This window comes from Haliotis cracherodii, unplaced genomic scaffold (genome assembly GCF_022045235.1).
Source record: "Haliotis cracherodii isolate W230 unplaced genomic scaffold, xgHalCrac1.p SCAF_7, whole genome shotgun sequence".
Classification (NCBI taxonomy): domain Eukaryota; kingdom Metazoa; phylum Mollusca; class Gastropoda; order Lepetellida; family Haliotidae; genus Haliotis; species Haliotis cracherodii.
The window spans coordinates 39,904,816-39,918,452 of NW_027266330.1; the positions used below are offsets into that span (position 1 = coordinate 39,904,816).

General features: G+C 41.5%; 1 pseudogene; it reads right to left on the bottom strand.

The window, feature by feature from the left end:
- Positions 1-4,356: 4,356 nt before the first annotated feature.
- LOC139448882 (uncharacterized) lies at positions 4,357-10,742 on the bottom strand (annotated as a pseudogene).
- Between the last annotated feature and the right edge of the window lie 2,895 nt (positions 10,743-13,637).

Consider the following 13,637-nt stretch of genomic DNA (forward strand, 5'->3'; position numbering starts at 1 on the left):
AAAACATACAACTTTATGGCTACCAACTTCTGGTTTATAACAGTGAAAGATTTATACATCGAAACGTTGCTAAATGCAATAAACCAGAAGGTGTTACCAATAAAGTTGTACGTTTTCTTATTCATCTACTTTTGTACTAATAATGCATCCGTCCATACGGCTATCCTTCCACACGCGCCTGCAGTGTACAGACGCATAGGCACACCAGGAAATATGCTTAAATATTCAACATTCTGATACTTGAATTAATCCCGGAGCAGATAAAACGTTTATATGTGCCAATTGAATCATCGACAGGACGTCCCCCGTTCACGTCATCTCTAGAGTGTGATACGTGTTATAATTCACATGTGCCTATACTTGTACGAATGTTGGAATAAGTGAGTGAATATGGTTTTACGCCGCTTTTGCAATATTCAAGCAACATGACGGCGACGCACACAAAGTTGAAGTTCATACATTGCACCCAAGTGGGAATCAAACCCGGGCTGAACGCTTTCCCTCCGGGCATATGGTGTGATATACACCGTGTGAGAGCCTATGTACATTACACCATATGCCACTCGAGATCGGTTGACAGCTTATCATGTCAGATACATTCAGATATACATTTGACATTTACTGAGAATCTGTATCATGGAAAAGATGAAAAATATACTTATCAAAAAGAGAAGCATATTTCATTTTTTTTCTTTATAATAGCAATACAAATTACGGAATAGAATATCTAACATTAACCATTAATAACACCAAAGGCGGCGAAACAGATGCTTACTTGTCACCAGTTAGTCTTTCAGCACGAGAGAGAAGGTTGTGTACAGCCTGTCCTGGATGCAGCTACTCTGCTATGTAGCAGGATACATAAACTCTCACGTGACACCAAGCTGAAACAGCGTACCCTTGCAAACTTGGCATCGTCTTTCGGGGTTTAGCTTGCACAGTCACACATCACGACCGCGACTGTCAGTACACCAATACGTTCATTCTCGATGAGTAAATTATTCATTGTTAAAGTCTGACATCAGGTAAAACAATTTTTATTTTTTTTTAAATCATCGATGATCTTCTCATGAAATTCAGGCGTGGGGGGGGGGGGGGGGGGGGGGGGTTGTTATGTGCTATCGAGCACTGTATCTCCCTGAGTTGCATCCCTGAGCCACATATAGCCTCTGATTTCAAAGTCATGTTATTCAACATCCAAAGGCTCTACGTTGGCAATACTTCAAATGATGCACTTCCTAATAACTCACATAGCCTTTGTCCCTATCATTATAAAAAGTCCTAACACCACTGAAATATTTCTCGTAAATTCACACTCAACATGGGAATGCCTCCGTCGTACATACACAGTGATTGCTTATATACACTTCCCACTCGTCGCGTATTGAAAGCTTTAATCACCATGCATCGCAAAATGGTGGAAAATCGTTTGCTGCTTACAAGTGAATAAATTAATTACGATGAACAAATTTCTAGTAACTGATTATCGTCAGATATGCATAGAAATGTCTATTGCACATCAATGAAATAAAGTCACCCTTCCAGTTATCGCCAAAATGCAACAGCACGGAACCCTAGCACACTATGCAAAACATATAACCTAGTTCGTGTATAAATTCATTTGGAATCAAAAACTTTGATACATCTCGTTATCTGGAACTACATAATCTGTGACATTTCGTTATCTGGAACTACATAAACTGTGACATCTCGTTATCCGGGACTACATAAACTGTGACATCTCGTTATCTGGGACTACATAAACTGTGAAATTTCGTTATCTTGAACTTCATAAACTGTGACATCTCGTTATCTGGAATTACATAAACTGTGACGTCTTGTCATCTGGAACGACATAAACTGTGACATCTCATCAGCTGAGACTACAAAAGCTTTGACATCTCGTTATCTGGACACCTGGACACCTTTACGCCAATATTTGCACTAATACAGCTTCGTGAATATGCCACTTGAACTGCAGACACTATGACAGCTCGTCATCTGCAACTACATACACGCGATGAATAAATAGCTTGAGACAATCCATAGTTTGGTCGAATCACTGAAAACAAACCACCCCCATGGATCCTGGGTCAGAATAGGTCCGGGGCAACGTAGGCCGGTAAGAGGCGATTAGATAGATCAGGTCATGACTCAGGTGATTTGGTTTATTGCGTGTCATCGTACCCCGACGGTGTATATCGCAGCTCATGATGTCAACCTTTGGTTCATCTGGTTCTGTTTACATGCTGGGATATTGCTGAGTGCAACGTTAAACAACAAACAAACAAAAAATAGACGAAAGAAGTTCGCAATTTGTCACGTAATATCTGCCATGATTCCCTGCATTTGAGAGTGACAAGGTTTAACTGTATTCAGCACGATTTGAGAGTGACAAGGTTTAACTGTACTTAGCACGATTTGAGAGTGACAAGGTTTAATTGTACTAACGAGTCGATTAGCTTGGACAGTATTGCACCAGTTATTCAAGGACACGTGTATTTCTTTTCAAGAAAACCTTGCGAACTTTGGTTTGATAGACATACAAGGGGAAGCCGAGCAATTTTCATGTGACCTGGCAGACTGCAGACTGCATGTCAACGTACCTCGACGACCCAGGACTATGTTTACTTATCGACCACTGGTTTAACTTGTCAAGATTTTTTTCAGGCCATCGTGATTCATTATATAAATCTAAAGTACAAAAGAACAAATTGTAATGCAACCCAAATCTGGATCCCGTGAAGATATGGGGTTGAATAGGTCTTCAGCAACCCATGCTTGCCGTAAAAGGCGACTATGCTTGTTGTAAGAGGCGACTCACGGGATCGGGTGGTCAGGTTCGCTGACTTGGTTGATGCATGTCATCGTATCCCAATTGCGTGGATCGATGCTCACTGAATTGTCTGGTCCAAACACGATTATTTTCAGACCGCCATCATATAGCTAGAGTATTGCTGAGTGCGGCAGTAAACAACAAATAAACTAAATTCGATGCATTTGTACTTCATACTTTTTATGTAACCTTTCAGATAAAGATATATTGCAGAATGTGCCACACATAGCTTGTAAAGATGCATCAAAATGAAAAGGAAACTATGTGTATATTTGTTATCGTGGCAGTCGTAGTGGTTGTTCAAGAAATAGTTATGTCAGCAGGAATTGTTTTTCAAGGATAGAAAACTATTTACAAGTTGTTAAGTTTTCGTAATGTTCCAATTTAATGGCCAAACACTGAGGTAACATCAGTGCGGGAATGTGTTTTACTTATCTCGCGATAAAGAAGAACAAAAAATAACAGGCTCAGCTCCCTCAAACTTCAATATGTCTATTTTATCTCAACGTTATTTTCTCACGTGTTTCAGAATAGTATCATCTTCTTTGTTTATATTCAAGTGTTTTTGTATCAGAGTAACATCGGCCCATGCTAGAGTCTGACAGCTATAGTTATATAGCCTTTACAAGGCCCCACCGGTTTCCTGTACTTGTTCGCAGTGCAGCAACTGTGATGCTGGTTACATTCAGACACCCTTGCAGGGCCTCAGGTAACATGCAGGCACTCCTTGTATTAAGGTGGAGTACCCTATAGAGAGAGGGTTTCCATGGATTTCTGTGAGTGAGTGAGTGAGGTGAGTTTAACGTCACTTTGAACAAGCTTCCTGTTACAACACGTCGCGTCAGCTTAATGTGGGAGGAAAGCCCGAAGTGATGCAGGTCTCATACGTTTACCACTTTGGTGAACCAATGAGCACGTTACGGTGCTGACAAACCTAGAAACATAATTAGGGCGATCCGGGATTCGATCCCACAATCATAGGTTTGTAATATTTCCGTAGGCTCATCACGTATACACAGGTACATTCTATGTCCGCTTCAATCACTTTCATCCCATTTCTTCACTGACATCAAATGTGGCAATGTGGTGGCACAACTGCAATACTTTCAGCACAACACTATTCATGTGGGGATTTAAAACAATTATATTACAGAGAAGAAACGAAACATGTCAACAAATTCATGATTTGTAACAACTTTTGATGAATTTGTGCACTCAGTTGTTTGTTCTGCCATTTCCAAGAAATGTAGGAAATGTGTGATAAACTGATCGATTACCGCAGATTGATAATCATAACAATACTCATGTGAGGATGCAAAATGTTTCTAATACACAACAGAAACCAGTCAAGAAGAAAACAACACATTTAGCTAACCTTGTTACATTCTTGTACATAACAAACAACACATAGACAGGCAACTTCTATGTCCGCCTCAATCAATACAATCACATTACATTTGAGAGTTTAAATAAATATGTCACACTTACAAGTTTACACAAAGTCCTTTTTATTCTATTTCCTATATAAGGGCGTTATAAATATGTGATTTCTTGGAGTCAGTCATGGTGATGTCCACCCCGCTGACCACCTTCATGTTGATTGTGAAGTCACCAGGCGGCCCAACACCAAACATGGGGAGAAGAGACCCCTCCACTCAACATCCAACTTGGCTAAAACAATCTCCCTGTCGAGGCTAATAAAGCCGAGTCTCCCACTCCCCACATCCAGCAGAACGCCATAGTGGAGGGTGACCTGTGTGCCGGATGTGTCAGACATTGTGTTTCTGTAACACTCCCCCCGCTCCCACGGCTGATACACGCTGGTACAGAGACTCCCCCCGTGTGTGCCACAGCTCCCTACAACGACACACCAGGAGCGGCGCTGTACACAAACATATCTCCCACTGTCCACCTGGCTCTCCTCCCCCACACCCATCTCCAGGATAACAGGCCACCGTTCTCCACCCACCACACCCACCCTGGAGTGGGTCTCCCAGTATCGTGGTGTGTGTGGGGCAGGGGTGACATTAGACAGGGGTGGAGGAAGGGGGATGGGGGTGGAACTACAGGTGCCACGACATGTCTGTAGCCTGCCGCTGCCTTTGTGTCGTGTGGCGGGCGGCGAGTTGACCAGCTCACCGTCTGTAGTTACGTGGAACCAGTCTGTGTTGGCTCGAGCAGCGTTCAGTTGTAGTTTAGGACCTGGAAATATACATTTAGTTTACAGTTTACCAAATTTCCTTGGTTCAGATAACAAATAAGTCATTTCATTGTAAACCTCGTCAACATCCATGGTAAGCAATGGCCCCAGACCAATTACCCTATTGAACACGACTAGGACATGACAGGGAGACGTGTGCGTCAATGTCATAGGTTGTCGACTACAATGGCTGAACTTGGCCATGCGCTGCAAGAGGAGTGGGACAAACTCCCTCAAAACGTCATAAGGAGATTCAAACGCAGTATGCCTCGTCGAGTGAATGTATGTTAGTCAAATCGTTGCAGTATTAGCATTACTGATCTAAAAACGTCATATGTCACTACCGATTGTGATGTGTTCTCAATTCGCTCATTATTATCATACAACTATTACAAGAAACTAATGGCTCTTACAATTTTGGAAGTTTTTGATTATTTCCGAGTATCCCCAATTTTTGTTAGAGTTTATATTAGTCACTATATAGCCCTGTTTATGATTAAAAAAAACTTCCCCTGATCTTCTCTTGAATCATAAACGGGCTACACATTTTCATACAGTGTGGTATCGGCGGTACACTGACTCTACAAGTTACACGCTACAGTAGGTGGGTACAGTAGCTGGGTACAGTAGCTGGGTACAGTAGGTGGGTGTAATTTGAGCGTCATTCACATGACTATGTCTCGCAGTCAATCACGCGATACCTGTAATGCTGACATTCCCCTCCTCGCGAGCCATATAGCAACAACAAACTTCAATAACATTGATTTACTCGTCACTTGTTCGAAATGTAGATTGTGCCAGTATGAAATACTTGATATCTGTACCAATAGGACATACGTGATAGGTAACTTAGAACAATAATAACTCACTCACTCACTCACTCATAATAATGGCATGTGAAGGGTCAGTGCCATGCAAAGCTGAAATAGAACACATATATTTGTTTGTCTGTCTGTCTGTCTGAATCTGGACCAGACAACCAGTGATTGACATCATGCCCTCCCTCCCATTATGCTTGGTAAATATATGCGATTGAGGAAAGAGCGAGGGTGGTGGGATCTATTGTCTGACATGATTCTTCGTGTGAGGGTGTCATTTTTTTGTTTCGTCTAATCAACAACACCAAAACATATGAAAGGACGGGTACAGCATAAGGATTTGTGTCTTTGACTTTAGTTCGAGCATTGAGCTCTGAATTCCATATTTTCTTAAGTCTACATTTGTACTCTTCCCGAAGTCTTACCTCGATATGGGGATTCTGGAGTTTGTCCCTAATCTGCATCCCTGAGTACGTATAGGCCTTCAACGAGAAGGTCAATAACTCCTTCTCTAAGCCAACTGACTGATCCTCCCCCTTCTACCCTGCCACGTTGCAGATAAAGAATGTTGCATTTGTCGAGTCCAAAGGACATGCAGATATCATTAGAAGGACTCGACAAGGAGAATCTCTTTTTAGTGTGGATCCTTAATTGGCAATAGGGGGCATAGTCGTCTAAGGCGTTGCGATTCGCTGTGCAGAGTTGCGTCCCTTGGGCACGCCAGAAACGTATGATTGTGGGTTCGAATCCCGGTTCGCCCCGATTATGTTTATAACCATGCTCGTGGGTTTCACCGAAGTGGTAAACATCACTTCGGGCTTTCCTCCCACATTAAGGTGACACGACGCGATATAACTGGAATACTGTTAAAAGCGGCGTTAAACCCAACTCTCTCACTCACACTCGCCTTGCCTCATCTGGAATCTGGATGACAACGATCGTGTAAAAAACCCTGGTTATGGTCAAAAATATTTTCAAGTGATCAAAGTAGTCTCTTGTCGTTTTTTCTTTGCCCAGTAGCAATGTATTTTGGTAAAGTCTCACTTGTCCGATGAAGCTCCCCATGCCGAAGTAACTCGATCCGTGAAACTTGGCGGGTCCCAGCGACCCAGATCCCTGTTGATTGGCATGCCAAGTGTCATTTGCATAAGACCATCCATATTTGTTGTATGTTTTTCTCCCTTCAAGCCTCAACTAACCAGAGAGCGGGCGGACGAAATAAAATATATTACTCATCCAAAAATGTCTTTCAATAATTGAGTAAGTTATTTTATGACATTTTAAAAAAAATATTAACACTTGGTACTAGAATTTGGCCAATGAATTAATTTATGATGTAGATCGAATCGCTTTGCATCGGAAACGAATTTTTAATAAATAACGGAACAAAGATAAAGTTGACCTGGTTCTTTTATGACGGTGCAATAGTAGATCTAGTAGTATTTCTTTTATTAGATCGGTGCGCAATTTTCCACAGCGGCAGCAATATTGAGACACGAAGACATTATATTATTTCACGTCGGAATGGAGATAAAAATATTAAGAAACGGACAGCCTCACAGACTTCGAAACGATGTTCAGATAAATATTTGTTCACATTCATTCTGTCATGTGCGTGAAAATGGGTTTCAACATTATTTTCATCAAGCTTAGATTCAGGTCGCTGGCTACTTCGGCATTAACAAATGTTTTGTCTCGAAGCTCAAAGCAACAATGTTTCTCTCGGATACATTTTTCTCTCCATCCATGACGAACATCTGTTATAATGTCAATGCCTCAACAATCTTCCTGGGCAGTTGAATTCAACAATGTAATACACACGGCCTCATTCACGGCGTCGCAAAGATTCCTTCCAAATACCCACCACGTGATTAGGGTTACGACCTTAGGATAAATTATAAGATTATTTTGCATTTGTAGAAAAGATGTTTTTTCGTGAATAGAGGTTATCACGCGAGTGTGTTTGGGGTTTACCATCCCCGAACATACAGGCATGATAACCTCTTTATCATATAATGTCATTCTTTATTCTGTGATTCAAAATCGGTTTCCCTCTCTCACATACATAACCGAAACATTGCGAGTTTTCCTGGAATGCGCGCATTAATATTTATTACGTCACAGGGTAAATGATGTGTCAGTCGGACAGTGACAGTAGCCAATATAGTTCCAACTGAAATCTGTTTCTTATACAGTGGCGAAGCAACATGTACGCATTTCGCGGCAATCCATCGGTCTGTCCGCTAGAGTAACTGCCCTTTGTCAAAGGGAAGCTACTCTAACCTATGAGACGTCACGGCCACGGGCAGACGTTGTTGACAGTCGGTCTGTCCTGTCATAACGTTAAGATGTGTAGTCAGATGTACACACAGCGACAAAACGAAACAAGGAAACAATTCAAACATATTTCGACCAAATCCAACTATTTAAATTTGTGGAGAAGGTTTTAAGCCGCAGAGGTCAACAAGCACAGATATGGCTACTGATACCGCTTGGCTAGGCCTCGTGCCCTCGCAAAATTGTTTCGAAATTTATATCTCTAAAGTTACCCAAACTTATAAAATGCCTTAGCTACGTCACAGTTAGACACTTATTTTCAGTATATTGGACTGTTCTTTTGATAATGATAGCAATTATCCCTATAGTTTATCCAGATTCCCGATGGTTAATTCTGACTCGATCGCCCAATGACGAGGGCGACGCCATGTTTGTTTATAAACAGTGAAAGTAGTCCCTACTTGACCTTTGATATTTGCATCTCTATCCGCATATCACCCCAACGGATATCGTTTTTATCCGTTGGCTTTATCCTGCCGAGAAACCTACCCATTATATGATAAATATAATAATTAAAAAATATCCTGTACATGGTACTTTTGGATTGCAATGCGTATTTCTTTTATTACTTTCTAAAACTTTTTTGTTTTCCCCTTTCTGACCACGTGATCTTCTAGCAACCACGCCCCATGAGCACATCCACTGCTGCTTACAACTGTCAAGAACTTTGTAATTTCGCTTGTCTTCAATATGAGCAACAAAACATTTTCATGTGAAGCCTAATTGGACGAAGAGTTGATCGAGATAATCAGGGAGCCTTTGGTCCTTTCGATTATGACATTGGTGACTTTATCGTGGAGAAAGTTCCAATTCAAGATGACATCATTCCGATTCACAACTCGAATCGACAAGATGGCGCCTCTCTTCCCGCCCTTGCAAGTGCAAAAGAAACTTTGATAAATTCAGTGACGATTCTTGTGATTAGTGAATCAGTGTCACAGCTAGAATTCATTGTGGAACCAGATGAAGCTGAATATGTAAACTGACTTCTTTTGTCAACCATGCGTGACACGGCAAGGCAATCGCAGTTAGGGAATGGTGCGGCCACCATGTTGCAGAAATTCGTCGATTCGAACACATTGCTAAATAAACGAAGTGTTTGGAGAGATTTCAGATACTTGGACTTGAAGAAACGGATATTAAACGTTGCAGCAGATGAAGGATTGGTGTGGACCAAACGGGAAAGGGATCCCAGATTGTATTTTAAAACTTGTGCGCGAAGTGTATCCAAATACCCCGAACAAAAAATACTTGGGACAAGTGTGGATCTAATGATCAAACTCAGTTTTGTGTGTGAAAATTCTGTGAAAGAAAAGGAAATTCATTATTAAAGTTCTCTTGGAATATGTGTATTGGAGTTTTCGTTTGTCGTAAGAACAATATTATCTGGACACGCTTTCTGTAGGTCAAAACATCAAGTATATTTCGTTACTTATTTACTAGTTGCTTATGTGCATTGTTATGTTGATACACGTGACATATTCATCTATTGTAGTCAAGCTGAGAAATTATTGTGCTTCAAATTAGGCCCCTTCCTAAACACTAGTTGAAAAATCTGTGTAATAATTTTTAAGTTTTATGAATATAAACTGATTATTGTGTGGCACAAATCTAACTGTTGAATGCAAATGACCAAAACTGAACAAATATCTGTAAGTTTCGGATTAAACTGAAAGAATCACCTCGTCAATTGATGTTCTGCTGCTGTTCTGCCGTAAAAATATACACCATACACTTTGACAACAAATGCATTAAATGTTTCACATGTACACATGACCATGTGCTTTGCTATTTATAGCGCAACCGGAAATAAGTTCCACCCACTGTGATTGATGCAGACGCCAAACACGATCGATTCGATTTTTTATGATAAAACTACAGAAAATTTATTGACTTGATATGTAGCCATTTGTTGTATCCATGGATATTCATTCAAGTTGATACGAAGTTTGACGGTCAATGGTGATCTGGTTCCCGTATGGTTTTCAAAACACTTCTCCCGACACTCGGTTGTGTTTACATTGTCAGTCATTGTTCGAAACTGAAACACCGCCACCTTGCTGGCTATTTATAGACAGGGTGGGGCTTTAAGAACATTTTTATTTTCAATACAGGCCTATCTGGTTTTAGTTACAGTCTAAAAGGGAACTTATATTCTGAGGGAAATAAACACACAAACTAACGCACACAAGCAAAGCAACATATGGAGGTGGTCCCCCAATCTGGTCCTCGTCACAACTGGTAATATTTCTGTAAGGAACTGTACATGGATTTGTTCGACCGGTTATACATTTTCAAAACCCCAGATTTCAAATCCACAGAATACAATAGATTTAACCAGCATCACGGATACAGCTAACAGTTATTAGGCAGATGACAGAAGCTTGCTTCAGAGGCATGGTATTTCGTACATAGCTTCCGATGCTTCATTACATAGGTATTTGATGAATTTGATGAAAATGTGATCACTAGTTGATTACTTCTGCGGGAAACATGTTTGTGCTTCAGACAACTTACCTTCGTCGACGTCTGCTATAATGAAGATCACGTGACAACGTCAATACAAGCATATCAATCAACCAAGACTGAAGATGACACATTTAGGTCAGTTATGTCGACAACGTATGTAGAATATATTACCCCACCTTATCTCATACTATGTACTTGACGCTTTTACATGTATGCATGTACGTGTCACTGTGGGCCGTCTATATTATTCAAATCGTGCAATGCAACGATCGAAACAAACATGACGCACGACGACCTTTGACAAAAGCACGGTGCGTTGATCACAATGTGCATACTTTGTGTTGGCTATCGAGTTAATCGAAGCTTGGCACTCCAACCTATGTCTATTGATCCAGTTGCTTAATATTGCATTGGGCTGTCAAGGGAACACACGAAAAGTGTTTCAAAGAGACCAAGGTCAACCTTGCTAGAACAGGGTAAGCAGATACCCCGTGTGTGGGACCAGTTACCTAACAATTTAAGGTATGGTGGCCTCAAAACGTACCTGACAGATAACACTTCTGCGTGGTGTGCCGCCTACTGAGATTAGAGTACAAGTAGAGCGGTGTTGGTAGTTAGTCCTACCCCACCTTTCTTGCAATACACCCCCGTGAGGACCCCGGGTAGACAAGAATGTGTCCTCAGCACCCCATTGCTGGTCGTAAAAGGACGGGATGCTGGTGGTTGAGGGCACTGGGGCCAGGAACCAGTGTTTCACACCACTTCCACCCTTACTTCGCCTGGAGGGGTGGTAGAATTGGCCCCGATTCTATCAATGGGCTGGTCACACCATGCTCTAAACATGGATGTTTCTTTCGACATCATAGAGTGATGACCAACTTTTGGGCCAGGTTTTGCCATAACAACACGGCATGTTCCCGGTGTGGTGGGGCCCACGAGAGCTCTGAGTTCTAACACCATCAAGTGTGCTACAAGTGTGTATTTCCAATGCAGCTCCAGTTGTCAGCCCTTCTATGAGCTCGACATCATGCCAAACATCATGATTAACAGCTCATCCTTGATGAACATACATGTACTCAGATTTCTCCAGCTTTGTTAACCATAGCTACGTCAGCCTCTCCGATAGATTTTGCAACATCACAGCTGACATTAGACCCAACATCCGATCCGTCATCTGAGCCCGAATCTTTAACAGAAACAGTATAAGCAAAGCCCACTTATCCAAAAAAGCAAAGAAGCAATTGCAATAAAAAGGCAGGGCCCTCCAGCACTTGGAGGTGCTTTCCACTCAGTTTGAACCTTTGGAGATGGAGGTCAGTCCTTCATTCCCAGTCGATGGGAGTGGACCATCCCGGTCCCTATCTCCAATTGAGCCGCCATGAACAGCTCACATACCCTTATTCTGTGGAATTGTAGGGGACTGAAGAATAATTTTAATGATTAATAGTTGTTGATACAAGATCTTAAACTTACCAAAACTAAAGAAATCTGTCATTAATCAACTAACGTATCAGCAGGAATATAATCAGATATAATCAGATTTATATTTACGGATGGATCCAAGGATAGTAGTGCAATCGCTAGCGCCACTGTCATTGGATCGAAAACAATCTCTTCTAGACTACCAGATGCTAGTTCTATTTTCACAGCAGAATCCAAAGCTAATTTAACAGCTCTCGAATACAGAATACATTAATCAACAATATCTCAACAACTCTCTCTCTCTGTGTCTCTTTTCTCTCTCTCTCTCTCTCTCTCTCTCTCTCTCTCTCTCTCTCTCTCTCTCTCTCTCTCTCTCTCTCTCTCTCTCTCTCTCTCTCTCTCTCTCTCTCTCTCTCACAGTTGGTCACATTTTGTTTCGTCACAATATGGCTGCAATATTGCCGATGTGACGTTAAACATTAACTCACTTTTCCACAATCAAAAATTTCATGATGTGTAATGACTCAGAACGTTATCGTATATTGAGTCTGGTTATTCTCTGGCGTTGACGTTTTGATCTGACCTGGTCATTGTGTTCCCAATGTAGCATAGTGAGTGAGTGAGTGAGTGAGTGTGGTTTTACGCCGCTTTTAGCAATATTCCAGCAATATCACGGCGGGAGACACCAGAAATGGGCTTCCCACATGGTACCCATGTCGGGAATCGAACGCGGGTCTTCGGCGTGATGAGCGAACGCTTTAACCACTAGGCTACCCGACCGCCCCGTAGCATAGTGTGATCACTATCTGCAGAATCAATATCAACACAACATCAGTTCCTTCCTTCATCTGTTATCTGTGGGTGGTTATAAATGCTACAAGGTAAGAACGACTTGTTTAAGTGTGAGATATCTCTGCCGTGACATTATTGCAATACTTCTGAAACAAAACCTATGACACATTACCCCTAGCATTTCACAACAGCATGACAAATGAATGGAGATAATGATATCGATCCATGCTGCATGCATTAAGTGGACTGCGAGTTGTGTATAATCCTGTTGACATGTTTAGGAGGTAGCTATTTGATAGACACTATATGTTTCGGACATCAAAGCTAACAGGACCATCAGTATTGCAAGGCGGTGGATTGTGACACGTTAAATCGCGTCACCATACAAGTCCAGAGGATGGAGCCTCAGGCCAACCATATATAGATAATACAGCTGAACTACTTAGGGTCACAAAGGGGAGAGACAAAATATTATAATGTCTATACCTGATGTGTCAAAATTCTGTTGAAACGAATGCCGCTCGCCTAAACATAATCCTATTTTGGCATGTTGACGTTACTTCAATGATCTATATTGTTTGCATAAACCGGTTCGTACCCATTGCTTTGGTTTAAATACACAGGGGTTGAGTTTCGGCAGTCCATACACACGACCCTGTGTCACATTGTAACATCAAATGAGGAGGATTTTCTATTTCCGAAACTCTACAATTACGAACAGCTCTTACAGTATCTTCCACCTTTTATTGAAGTGAGTAAGAAA